This window comes from Arvicanthis niloticus, chromosome 11 (genome assembly GCF_011762505.2).
Source record: "Arvicanthis niloticus isolate mArvNil1 chromosome 11, mArvNil1.pat.X, whole genome shotgun sequence".
Taxonomy (NCBI): Eukaryota; Metazoa; Chordata; class Mammalia; order Rodentia; family Muridae; genus Arvicanthis; species Arvicanthis niloticus.
This window is the reverse complement of record NC_047668.1, coordinates 12,420,355-12,432,899: the sequence shown is the minus strand read 5'-3', so window position 1 is coordinate 12,432,899 and position 12,545 is coordinate 12,420,355. Positions and strand designations below refer to the sequence as shown.

At 39.3% G+C, this 12,545-nt stretch overlaps 1 long non-coding RNA gene across 11 annotated transcripts in view; it reads right to left on the bottom strand.

The window, feature by feature from the left end:
- The window catches only part of LOC143443843 (uncharacterized), a 37,799-nt gene that overhangs the window by 17,093 nt on the left and 8,161 nt on the right, over positions 1–12,545 (bottom strand). For 10 of the 11 annotated variants that reach the window (XR_013113150.1, XR_013113145.1, XR_013113152.1 and 7 more), the window contains exon 2: positions 3,728–3,864. This is a non-coding gene — a long non-coding RNA (uncharacterized LOC143443843). Of the gene's footprint in view, positions 1–3,727; positions 3,865–5,702; positions 5,733–12,545 lie in introns of all 11 variants that reach the window. The other variant, XR_013113146.1, reaches the window with a different exon arrangement.

Below are 12,545 nucleotides of genomic sequence, written 5' to 3'. Positions count from 1 at the left end.
TACAGTCGGGTGTACTCATGGATGTGAACCAAGCCTACAATTTATGAATAACCTTCAGTTTTTCATAGTGTGCTTTGGAGATTAGCCCCTGCAGGCTTAGAGAGCTTCTATGTTACAGCTGAATGCCCATGTCTAGTGATCCCTGGGGGAAGACAAGGGGATCAACAAGTCAAGAAGGAAGAAGAGAAACTAAAATTATAACAAAGAAGTACAAAAAAATGCTTAGTTACCCCAGTTCATCTCACACCCAAATATTCATGTTCTGTAGCCTTTTAAAAAAATGCAACCGTGTTAGAAAAGCTACCCCTTTGAAATGGGCAGGTTGTAAGCCCACTTGGCAGTGTATGCATTGGTGTAAAATTGAGTTGGAAAACACTGTCCTCTAATATTTAGATTTGAGTTGTTAGAAATAAATGATCTTAACAGCTAACGTAAAACACAAAGGCACATTGGCACTGATCTCTGGAATGGCCTGTGAGTGAGAGTACATATTTATCCAGAAAGCTTGCATGCAAAAACACTAAGCCAAGTCTACAGGGTTGAGGTAAGCTCTTCACATTTATTTTAGTACAGACTGTTTTCTTCTTTGAACCACTAATCAACTTTAGTACATACCATTTCTGCAATTCAAGTCTATTTGTACCACTGTCTTAGAATCCTAGTAGCCTCTCATCAGAATACTGGTTAGGTTCCCTAGTGTGTATCATTTATCCAGTTGCTTGCCTGATTATTCACCTGTTTTTGAGATTTGTGAAATGTGGCAGATAAACAGGTTTATGCTGTGTGCAACTTGGAGGGCAGCCAATGTGTGCCTGCCTATACAGTGTATTTACTCTCCCTCGCTGAAGCTCTCTCCCATACAGAGAAGCCGGTATTTTAAGCCTAACATCACTGTAGAAGGCAATCCAGTAATGTCACTGCAGAAAACAGCAGGTGCCCATCCACTCATTTGCAGCGATTCTTGCAGTGAAGAAAGTGAATCAATGATTCACTCGATGGACAAAGAAACGTTGCAGCGAACACGTGGAAAAATCAAATGTGGGAAAGTAACACCTTTCTTGAGAGGTGTGCTCTGATTTTAAAAAGCAAAACCTCTCTCTCGAGAAAATTAGGAATGTTTTCAAAGTGTTCTTGCCGCACCTCAGAAAGCAAGGGCTTCTCCCTCTCCCCCTGCCTCTGCTGTTTTATTGCTTTTGTGTTGTACTTCTAAAATAAATATCAATAAATCATTGCAGTTAGATACTCTAATATAGACAGAGATGTACTTGACTCCCTACAGTCATTACAATTGGAGGGGACTCTGATTACGACGCTTTACTTAATTAAGTGATATCGTCTAAAGAGAGTTCTTCCCTCCGCTTTCTGTTTAACTGTCTTATAAAACACCAACAGAGGAAATTCATTCTCTTGTTTGCCTTCCTTATTGTAAATGGTTCCTTCTCATTCATATTTTACAGATGTGTTAATGAAACGGCTAATAAGCCAGAGTGCTACTCAGCTGCAGCTTTTGTCTCAATCAGCCCAAACTACACCGACTAGAAACATTTTCTTTTCTGATCCAGAAATGTATGGGTTTTTGTTGCTGTTTGTTTGTTTGTTTGTTTGGCAGCATGTGCAAACTACAATTAAGATGATTTAAATGAAAACTTTCCCAAATAACCAGACTTCATACATGTATATAGTTCAGCAGAGACCTTTAAAATCTCTTTGGGAAAACAGGGGAGGAAAAGAAGGGCCAAAGACTAAGCAACCTTTCAGCAGGAGCTGTTATTTGTAAGGCGTTTTGCCTTTACTCAAAGAAGTCATTAAATTTGGATTGCCAATACAAATATGATTATATATGTTTTCTAAATAAAATGTTGTTATGTTGCAACTGAACTCATTCACTTATTGTTTGTTTACCTAATGCTCAAACTGCATGTTTTATTCATAGATGTCTGGGAGAAAAAAAATTTTTTTTGCTTGATAATCACACCAAGCATATTTAACAAAAGCAAGTCTCCTTTTATTAGTGAGCAAGTTTAAGCAGAATGATTTCATTTTTCCCCCATTTGTTAATTCAGACTCGCAGGATCCTTAGGGTTCAGCTTTTGTTTCTCCCCCTGCTGCCTTTTATACCTTTAATGTATGCATGCCTATCCACTGATGGGAAAATATCATTTCCCGAGACTCTTCCTTGTTCCTGCTTGCCTGTTCTCTCCGTTGATTTCTCATTTTGCTTTGTGTTCACTGGTTAATTTTGTCAACTCAATTTATATACAAGATAGATATACTGAAGTAAGGAGCTCACGGTCCTGCCAAGGGGTTTGAATTTCCTTTCACTAGAGTAAAAAGATCACTTTGGAGCCTAACTACGTTTATTTTCTTGTCCCTTTAAAACAACACAAAATTATGCTTCTAAAGAGATTAAAAAGCGTGTAAGATAAAGTAGTCAAGAAAGTGAAGATTTATCAGCACCATGGTGTTGTTTTCAATACTGAGATGTCTCAATAAAAATGTTTGCAACTTTAGCAAACTGACAGTAGCATTGCATCTAAACCAGAACTTCTAAAGGCAGTGTTAAATGTCATAAACTCAGCTAGCTTGCCACAGACTATCTTCACCTTGATACAATGTGTAGCTAAAAACATTTGCTTGTCTGTAAAATTTAAATGCATGTAGGTCTGGAGAGAGATGACTGAATATTAATGAATCATGTGCAGGGGGCTTTTAAATTAAATGCTGAACTATTCAAAGAATATTTTGTGATATTGCTAAGAGTCTGCACTTTCCAATATCCATTTTATATCGGTTGGCTATTTTCCCAATCAAACAATAGTAATCATAACAATATAGTTGCTAATTAATCTGTTTATAAGCTTTTGTTTTAAAGACATACCATCTATATAGGGCCACTCCCTGGGGACAATCTAAAAGTATGTAATTTTTTCTAACTCCTCCCAGTTAAGAAAACCAAAGAAATACTTCAATAAAAATAATGTGCTCCTGGACTTTTGAGTCCCAGAAGTTGCTTGTAACAGCTCCAAAGGTACCATTTATTAAAGACCAGTATAAGGTGGGTTCTAAAGTTCATGAAATTTTAGGTTCTCTCCTAATATTGCAATCTGGATCATTTTTATGACTCAGTTAACCTACCGTCGGCTAAGCAAACTTTTTTCTTTAAGTTCTCCAGTTTAAAAGGCATCTTTGTCCTGACACTAAACACATGACACCCCTGCCCCTTGAGAAAATTTTTGAGGCGCTAAAACTACATAACATCAATGTGATAGAGACTTTTATTCCACCCTACTCCCTGCATTTGTTTACTTCTTTAAAATTATTTTTAAACTAATCCACCACCACCCCCGCCCCAGGACTTAAAGCTGAATGAGAATTGTGTCTAATGAATAGCACTGAAGTTAGAGTCGCCACTGAATGATTATCTGGCAGAAGAATGTGAGCCCCGTCTCAGCTGAACCAATTATTTTTATCAAATGACTTTTCTACTTAAATTGTTTGCTTTAAGAAATACTGATTTTTTTAGAGATAAGCAGAGTTTTGTAATGCACATTTTAGACCACGATTATCCCAATTCCTACAAATCAAAGTGTGGGCTTATCTGGATAGAAAGCAGTTTGTGTGGAAACAGCATTTACAGCTATCCCTGGAGGACAAGCGTAGCCATCTTGAGTTAAATACAGGAGTGACTGTGTGCTTAGAAGGAAAAGAGAACCACATCCCAACATACCTTTTTTATTATTAATTGTGAAATGCATATCCAAACTAAAATATTTGTCCTGAGGATGATGGTCTCCATAAAGCAGAGTGAAGGGTGGGTTTGAGAAGGGTCACGGGCACACCCTCTTGCTGTGCTCGGGAGTAAATCTGTGCAAAGAGGAAAAAGAAACCATTTAGTGCTAGCGAGAAGAGGATCCCCTAAACTTGCTTTCTTTCTACAGGCATTTGAGGCTTCAAGAAAAGGAGTATTTAGCAAAGGCCTTTTACTTTTCCTTATTTTATTTTTTGACATCTGGGTATGAGGTAGTGGAGACAGCCACATCGTATATGCTGTAGGAGAACACAATATGCAGAGCAGATCAAAATAAATAAAAACCAAACAGCACACACCAGACAGCCTTAACTTTCCTCCAAAGCATGTTTCCAGCTACCAGGAGATGGCTGCAAAATCTGAGAGCATTTGCAATGACAAGCAGTGCTTTATAAACACCAGGGACTGGACCATGGGCGCCTACCTAAGACAGCTCCCTCATAGCTACGGCACCAGTTTTCTGTCTGGTTTTGCCTGGGGGGGGGGGGGGAGTACCTGCTAGACATTCACAAATTAGCTTTTTAAAGGGGGGGAAACTTGACAACCAACTATTGTCAAACCTTGTGCATATTTTTTCATATGTCATTTTTAAAATGTCCTGAAGCACCTTGGCAGCTCACAATACTCTACCTTTCCCATTGAATTACTAACAATAATAACAAAAACACAGATTGTGTTTGATGTGGGTTACATGGCAAGAATTTTAAAAGAAAAAAGAAAGAAAATATTGCTTACAATAAATGCACTGCGAACTTCATGAAAATAGGCTATAAGTAGCATTTGCCCCCTGGTGATTTTTTTTTTCCTGAGAATAATAAAGCAACTTAAAGGTAAGGTGCTCTGGGTGGAAGCAAGCACTAAATGAGTTGTGGAAATGGGGTAGTGTTCTTTTTAAGATACATACAATGTTGATGTTACATGTTAACTTAGTTCAGTACTGTGTTAATCCAAGAATAAATGTAACATGATACGTATTTGCAATATATTAATCATTCATAATATCCCTGTACTCAATTGGCTCAAAAAAGTCTTAGTTCTTTTTCACAACTTCAATAGTTATACAAAAAGTACTTAATAACTCAAATTTATGATCTAAATTTTATTTTTAAAATAGGTGTTTTTCCTGCACAAAATACATATAAAATTAAAACAAAATTTAAGTCAGATAATCCTAAAGCACACGTAAAATGACATTTGTGGGATGTTTTTTAAGATCTTATTTCCATAACAGTTACTTTAAAAGAATTAAAAGAAAGTGAAATTCAACTGTGTCATGAAGTGTAATGAGTCAAATATTTTCTTCCCATCATTCTTGCTACAAAACTGTGGGAAATGTAGACTATGGAGATCAGATGTTGCAGTGGTGTGAAAGGTGTTGCAAGGCATCCCGTTGATTGGTTCTAATTAACTGTGATGCTCTTGTTTTCCCAGTTTTAGCCAGGGACTCACTACACAATGCCTTTTATTTGGCTCTCAATAGATTTTTACTTAATAACAGCTGATCACTATATCTGCAGCCTTTAGCATTTTTATTTCCTAAGAATTTCTCAAATATTTTATTTTCTATTTAAAAGATAAATTTAAAGACATTTCTACACCTTTTTAAAAAAGTAATAAATGCTAACAATACACATGTGGTCTTTCCAGTGTATTTTGCATATTTGCATTTGACTATATTCTCAAACCACATTTCAATTCCTCCTTAAAGGTTGTCTATCTGGGCAATGGTGCAAATGAGAAGTTCTAAAAGACAGTCGTGAACTCTGCTACTTTTCCTTTACTTTTTAATCAGACTAACTAAACAGAACAGTGCGAAACATGGGACTTGCATGGATTCTTTGCAACAGGAAAGATTCCAGAATTTAAAATCTTAAATGAAATTCTTTGCACTCACCTTTCTCTGATGATTTAAGCTGAAACAGCCCTGGTGGAGAGAAGTCATGAATTTTCATCAACTTCACACATGTCATGCATGCATCAAAAACTTTTTTTAAAAAATTTGCCCTGGACCCCCTGCATGTTTCTGAAGCAGAGCAATGGTTCTGGTGCAATGTTTTGTACGTACAAATCTACTAAGCTCCAAGACTGCTAGGAGATACATGACTAAGTTAAACAGCCTTTAAGCAGGAGGCGTTAAGTAACAGGAAGTTTCCAAAGACATGCACACGTTAAGATGAGGAGCTATTATCAGAAGCAGCATACTTTTGCCACTGTAAGTGCTATAGTTTTGTCTACTACTACCTTTCCTGAGACCTGAGTCCAAAGCAGAATCACTCTGGACTGAAATATTGGAGCTTAAATTGTCCATTTAGCTTAGTAGATGTAGAAAGTGACTAAATACTGCTCCTGTGTTTGTTCGTCCGTGGATACAGCGCGATCCGTGGGAGCGGTGAGTTCACTGCTGCAGAATAACCACCATCCTACCTGAACGAAGGCTAAGTGAGTTAAGCATGGAGCAATACAAATGGGATTGTAACTAAATCACACTTTGAGGGGTGATCTCTGGAAAGCTTCTAACCTTAAAACTGTTTTTAAAATTAAGTAGTAGATAAAACACATTAAGATGAAGTAACAAATAAGCATTAGGAGGGAGGGAACCAATGTTGTCTCAGGAAATACAGCAACTTCCCCAAAGCCTTTCAAAGACTAAAACAGTCAATGAGCAGACAAGTCAGTTGGCTTCTGTAGCCTTTTTGTTTTTTTCTGAAACTATAGTCTTCCATTACAGAAATAGACAAATCCATTCAGTTCTTCTTCTATATCACCCACGCATTGTCTTTGAGACCAAAGATCTATCTTTCTCTCCATGTTTGGTACTTTGGCTGTGTAAGCATTCAATTAATGTTTGTTGACTGACTAAATGAGTCAATATATAGACTAGTGTATTTTCTTATGACAACATCTCAGTCTTGGGATGATATCCCTGGCTTTTCCATTACAACTTCTGAATTGGATGTATCAAAAACAGGATATTTCAAACAACTTGGTTTGCTATTTTTACCAACTACTTCTCCCAAGTAGAACTCTTAAGTCTTTCTCCCATGGTAGTGAATCAACTTTGATATCAGGTTTGCAAATACCAACTCCTTCCTTCATGTGAATGAAGAGGTGATTTCTTAAATTTAAAAAAAAAAAAAAAAAAACACTGTTTCTTCTAGACATTAGTAGAGATTTCTTTTAGTGGCTCTGTTTATGTTTTAATTTTGTTTGGTTTATTTTAAAGGCAAGTCTCTTGTCGCCAAGGCCTTGAACTCATTATGTTTGCTGAGGTTGACCTTGAACTGCTAATCGTCCTTCCTCAGCCTCCCAAGTGCTGAGAGTACACAACTGTACCACCACTGTCATGTCTTACTAGGAATACAAGTTGAAAGACTACCTGAAATCTGTGAAGCCTGTAAATGCTTATTTAGATAGCAACACCACCTGTGTGCATCGAGTGCTTTAACCAACTGGAATGCAGAGGTCAGATTTCATTTTTCTGGGGGGTACCATTACTATTATACTTGCCTCTTTCCAGTAGTGTCCTTCTTGGTGAGTTACCACTGCTCAGATACAAATGTCTGCTATGAGAGACTGTGTAGGGAGGCTAGGGATGTGCTTGGCACATAAGCATGTATTTTCCACTTGAAATGATACTCTCCTGTTCATCAGTGAATGATCGCATGAAGTGACATCCTCATATTCACCCTTCAAAACTGTGAATAATCTTGAGCCAGGCTGCCAAATCAACAAAAAAGGCCATCCAGCAGCTCACTGGGCTAAGAGAAGGCACAGGCCTAACACTGCCTTCTAAACTCAGGATCCCCCATTCACCCCATTGGCTCCACTGTGCCCCAAGCTACACACTAAGCAGTCACGTAGGGATGGAGTTTGGGAACATAGTTCAATGTGTCACTGGACCACCGTCCTAAAAACAGCCCCATGTGGGATTGTGAATAACAACCAGCACTTTTTAATTTTTTTTTAATTGATAAGGCTGTGTTTCCAAATCTACTTGATAAGGAGGAGCAGTAAGTGTTTGTGAACTTCAGAAGAAGGCCATTCTTCAGAATGCTAAGGTCTTAAATGATGGGTGTTCTGTAGTGAGTTTACATCTAAAATGTAATAAAAGATTAAGGTTCTTCAAGTTATTTTTTTTAAATCCTTGTTGTGTTACATCTGGAATTTTTTTTTTGTTTATTTCAAACAAAACAGTATCATGCCAGTCATAATTCAACTAGGAAACACCAGATTTCTCTCTTACCAACAACAGGCAAATGATGGATTTTTTTTTCTTGTCATCTTTGCTTGTTTGTTTGTTTGTTTATCAAAACTACCTAAATTTTAATTTCTCTGTTAACATTAAAAGAAGAAAATACCACAGCCCAGCAGAGTGATGCCTGTCATTAGTTATCACACTGGAGAGGCAGAGACAGGAGGATCTCTGTAACTGAGATCAGCCTGACCTACATAGTGAGTTCCAGGATAGCAAGGGCCATATACTGAGACCTTGTCTCAAAATTTAAAAAAATAAAAAAGAGAAAGAAAAGGTGGAAGAAGAAGGAGGAGGAAGAGGAGATGAAGGAAGAAGAAGGAAGAGGAGGAAGAAGGGGAGGAGGAAGAAGAAAGAGGAGGAAGAGGAGGAGAATGAGAAGAAATAGACGAAAATAAGAATTTCAAGGGAAATAATAAGGCTATTTCACAAATTTAGTAAGCATGTATTCAACAAACACTGTGTATCCGGCACTAGCTGAGGTATGAACAGCAAACACATAACAAAAATTGTGGGTTTTGTTTTATCACTTTTGATGTGTGGCTATGAAATGTGGCCACCTAAGACACACAAGCTTATTCTTCCCTGCCTTTTGTTCTGTTATCCTGACAGGAAAGCTTATCTGGCAGGACATTAGGAAAGCTGGAAATGGGCCTGAGCAAAGGTTTCTACTTCATAACTTAATAAACAAAAAAAATGTCTGTCTTCAACTTGGGTGTGGCTGCTTGCAACTTCCTCCCAAAGTCACAGAAAGACTTCAGCCTCCGATTTATTGAGGCTCTAAAATGAATTTATTACAGTAAAACAACTCTCAGCACGAGAGCCAGTAACGATTTGTATTATCAGCTAATAAAATGGGGGGTTAGGCATATTTGTTCAATAAAAGTCTGTTTTATTCACTTTTACAGACATTCTCTCTTCTTTTTTGCTTAATGAACATGGAAAACTGTTCATCATTTAGTATCATTTAAATTATAAAGCATATATCTGTCATCTGATTTTAAAATATTTTCCCCCTTTGGTAATGGTAGATGACTAATGTCTATCTCTATTCTTTAAGAATATACTAATGTGATAATATAATTTTGGAAAATTAAACTCGGAGGTTTTTAATTTTTTTTTTTCATTTTACATCTAGAAACCTCCTTAAAATACTGGAAAAATTCTTTAAGGGATATATTTTGGTAGCTTTCCTGAAGACTCACACTTCAGTGAACTGTACCTTTCTTTTCTGTTCAAAAGTGTTCTTTCATGCCTACATGTATGCTGGAGAAAAGTTCATTGACGCTCATGGAATTGTCTTGGTGCCTACTAGTAAGTTATGGCTTTTCCTTTGGTGGTAATACCTAATTTTAGGTCTCAAAACCACTTCCAAAATAAGCCTATGAGAAGAGTCTCTCCCCTGAACCAAGAGGACCTGCACAGACAGTTTTCACCTGTAGAACTCTGTCTTGATGCACTTATGTGTTGTTGCCTCCCATACAGAACACTGATATTTGAAAGAAATGTATTTTGATTTTACAAAGCCTCTGGTCTGCCAGGTTCTAGCTTGTTTAAACCTGAGGTGGGGGGGGACTTTTGTTATCATCCCAATTTCACATTTCTCTGAAAGTTCAGTGCCTAATCTCTAATGGATTTAGGAAGAAAAAAAAGAAAGGGGAAAAAAAAAAAAACCTTTATTAAAGCAAATGCTGTAAGCCAGAAATTTGTTCAACTGACATGAAGTAGCACTCCTCCAAATTTTGTTGACAGCACTTGATTTTTCTCTGCGGTATTTACTGCTGCCTAACAAGGGGAATTCCTGGGTTCTGCTCCCATCAGTCATGAGAATCCTACTTCTGTGGTACTTTTAAAGACTGAAGCTCTCTAGGAAGACACAACTTGCTTTCTCAAGAAACTGTTTCAGAATTTCTTTATCTAAGTCACTTCTGGTCATTTCTCCCTCTGGCCCTCCTAAAGAATGAATTCCCCTGGGAGTCTGTTCCAAATTTGAGGTAGAAGATATGGAAGCAGGGCTGAATGGGCGACCTGTGAACCACCACTGAAGTTTTCCTGGTCCCTTCTAGATGCTACTTCAGGGTTACGTGAGTGATGACTCACTCCTGTCTGTCTCCTGGCAGCTAAATGGGACTGTTGGACTGCTGCCAGAAGGGTAGGTAGCCAACCTGCTTACCCTTGATGGTGCCCGCCAGCTTTTTAATAACAGAAGTAGGGTCAAGTAAGCGAAATCACCAGCGGAGGAGAGTATTCTGAGAATGCAGAGGCGGTTAATGTCCTTCCAAACCTCAGATGGCTGGCAACCCTTGGCAGAGTAATCTATGATTTGTGGCACCTGACCCTTTCACTTCGACTGTTATCTCTGTATTCACTAGAAACATATTTACAGAATCTCTCCATTAGCAAAGATGCCTTGTGTGTGATTACCCAATTGTCATGGTCACACTAGGGTTTTGATACAGATCCTATTCACAAATAAAAAGGTGCACTAAACTACACACAGAGCCGGTTTAAAGCTGGGACCCTCACTCAGGAGTCCATCAAGACTCTCTTGGTAGATTTCAGATAGATTATCACTATAGCCTTGTTCCCTTCCCCTCTTCCCCTTAAACTATATTCTGTCTTCCCCATCCAAGCTCAGAAAACTATGTCCTGAATTATTTTTGGGGTGCTTAAACATTTGTAATCACGTTCATAGTAACTAGCAACATCAATTGTCCTAAACCTTTGCTTTCTAAAACCAGTGAGTACTGCTCGACACTTAATACTTAGTATCAGCAAATACTTCCTCCTAGCTTAGAGAATTTCAGCCACTGTCGAAGTTAGCTTTCTCTCTTTGTTCTGATGGACTCAAAACAAAGGGAAAATAGTTAAAAATCTCCTTCCTGAGCAAGTAGTCACAAAAGAACTATTTAAAAGTTAAAGAGGGGCCTTTAAAAGTGGTGTGGTCCTCTTTCTGATCAAAAATAAACGGTATTGAAGCCCTCCTTGTTAGAAGTCCTCGCGTTTACTCTATGTGTTGGTTGTCTTTAGTATTAGCTGGGGAAAGTAATTTAGGAAAGAGACGCAAATGAACTAAGCGGTAAGTTGTGAATCAAAATGGGAGAAGCTGTAACTCCGAGTCTTTGCTAACTCCCAAGTGAAGAAATACTCTGAGCAAATCAAAGTGGCAACCTTACTAGATTAAACAATGAAGGTAATAAACTCCCCACAGCTCCCTGTTTCTGCTGACTCGACAATAATTACAGGCTACCCCCTTGGAGCGGCCTAAAGACTAAATGGCCCAGATCCGAAAGATTGTGTAACCAGCTACCCTCAGCCTGGTTGGAAGCATCGCCAAGACGGGCCTGGCTTTGAGCCTCTGGAGCGTGGCGATCAGAACAGAGAGGCTAGCTCCAACTTTGAGAATCGTTTAGGGAGACCGAGGGCAGAAGCCAGCCTGGCCAGCACTGGTGCATAAAGGAACCTGGCCAAAGAGGACCCCGTGCTGGCTAGCTCTGTGGGCAGCCCAGCCTTAGGCCGGAAGCTAAGCCCAAATCCCTATCAAAGAGTATTGCCCCACCCCATCCGACTCCCAGGGAGCCGGGCTGCCTAAAGGCAACATCCCAGCAGGCTCCCGGACTGTGAGAACCGGTCCTCCACGGTCCGGTGCTACGCTGACGGTGCCCGGATCCATCGCAAGAGGAACGCGCGGTGCCTGGCGGGTGTCCACTGCCCGGAGCCTACGCAGGCAGCAGCCTTCGGACGCGCACCAGCGAGAAAGCTCCACGTGGAGCTGGGAGTAGGTGCCCTGGCTGAGACTTCCTCCGGCTTGCTCTCCAGGCAAAGACACCCCACCCCCCCGCTGGGATCCTCTGGACGCTGTCTGTCCGTCGCGACCTGAATTCAACCCCCAGAAAGATGATCGCAGCTACAGCGAGCAACAGGAGAAGAATAATTTAAATGGGGGAGGGGACGGACAAGAGGGTCAGGAAGAAAGCTCACAAGAAAATCCCCCATCGCCACCAAAACCTTTTCTAAGAAGTTCTGAGGTATTATTCCTGAAGATTTCACTTTTAGACGCTGAAAAAAAAATTATTCCACTGGTTTAATTGAAGTAAACAAAGTGCAACAAATCCTAACTCAAATATGATTGCAGTGAGATTAAGGTCTAATTGCTTAGGGTTCAGGTGGAATCTGCAGGCTAAATCCTACAGGACCAATCTGAATTTCTCAATCCTTCTGTCAAAAGGAGAGCGCTGAGAGCCCACACGCTTCCTAACAAGTCATTTTTAACAGTTACAAGCTTCGCACAAAGACCACACAGGGCGTCTAAGAGATGCAAATCTAATCCCCGGTCGTTCTACAGGCCTTCAACAAAGATGTGCTAAACCCTAATAGAAAAGAAATCAGTTCTCTGTCACCCGTCCCTGGTAAAAATCTATTAGAGAATGACAGAGCAGCAGCTACAGCAGTTGCTATAAGGGTTAAGGACAACTACAAATAAGA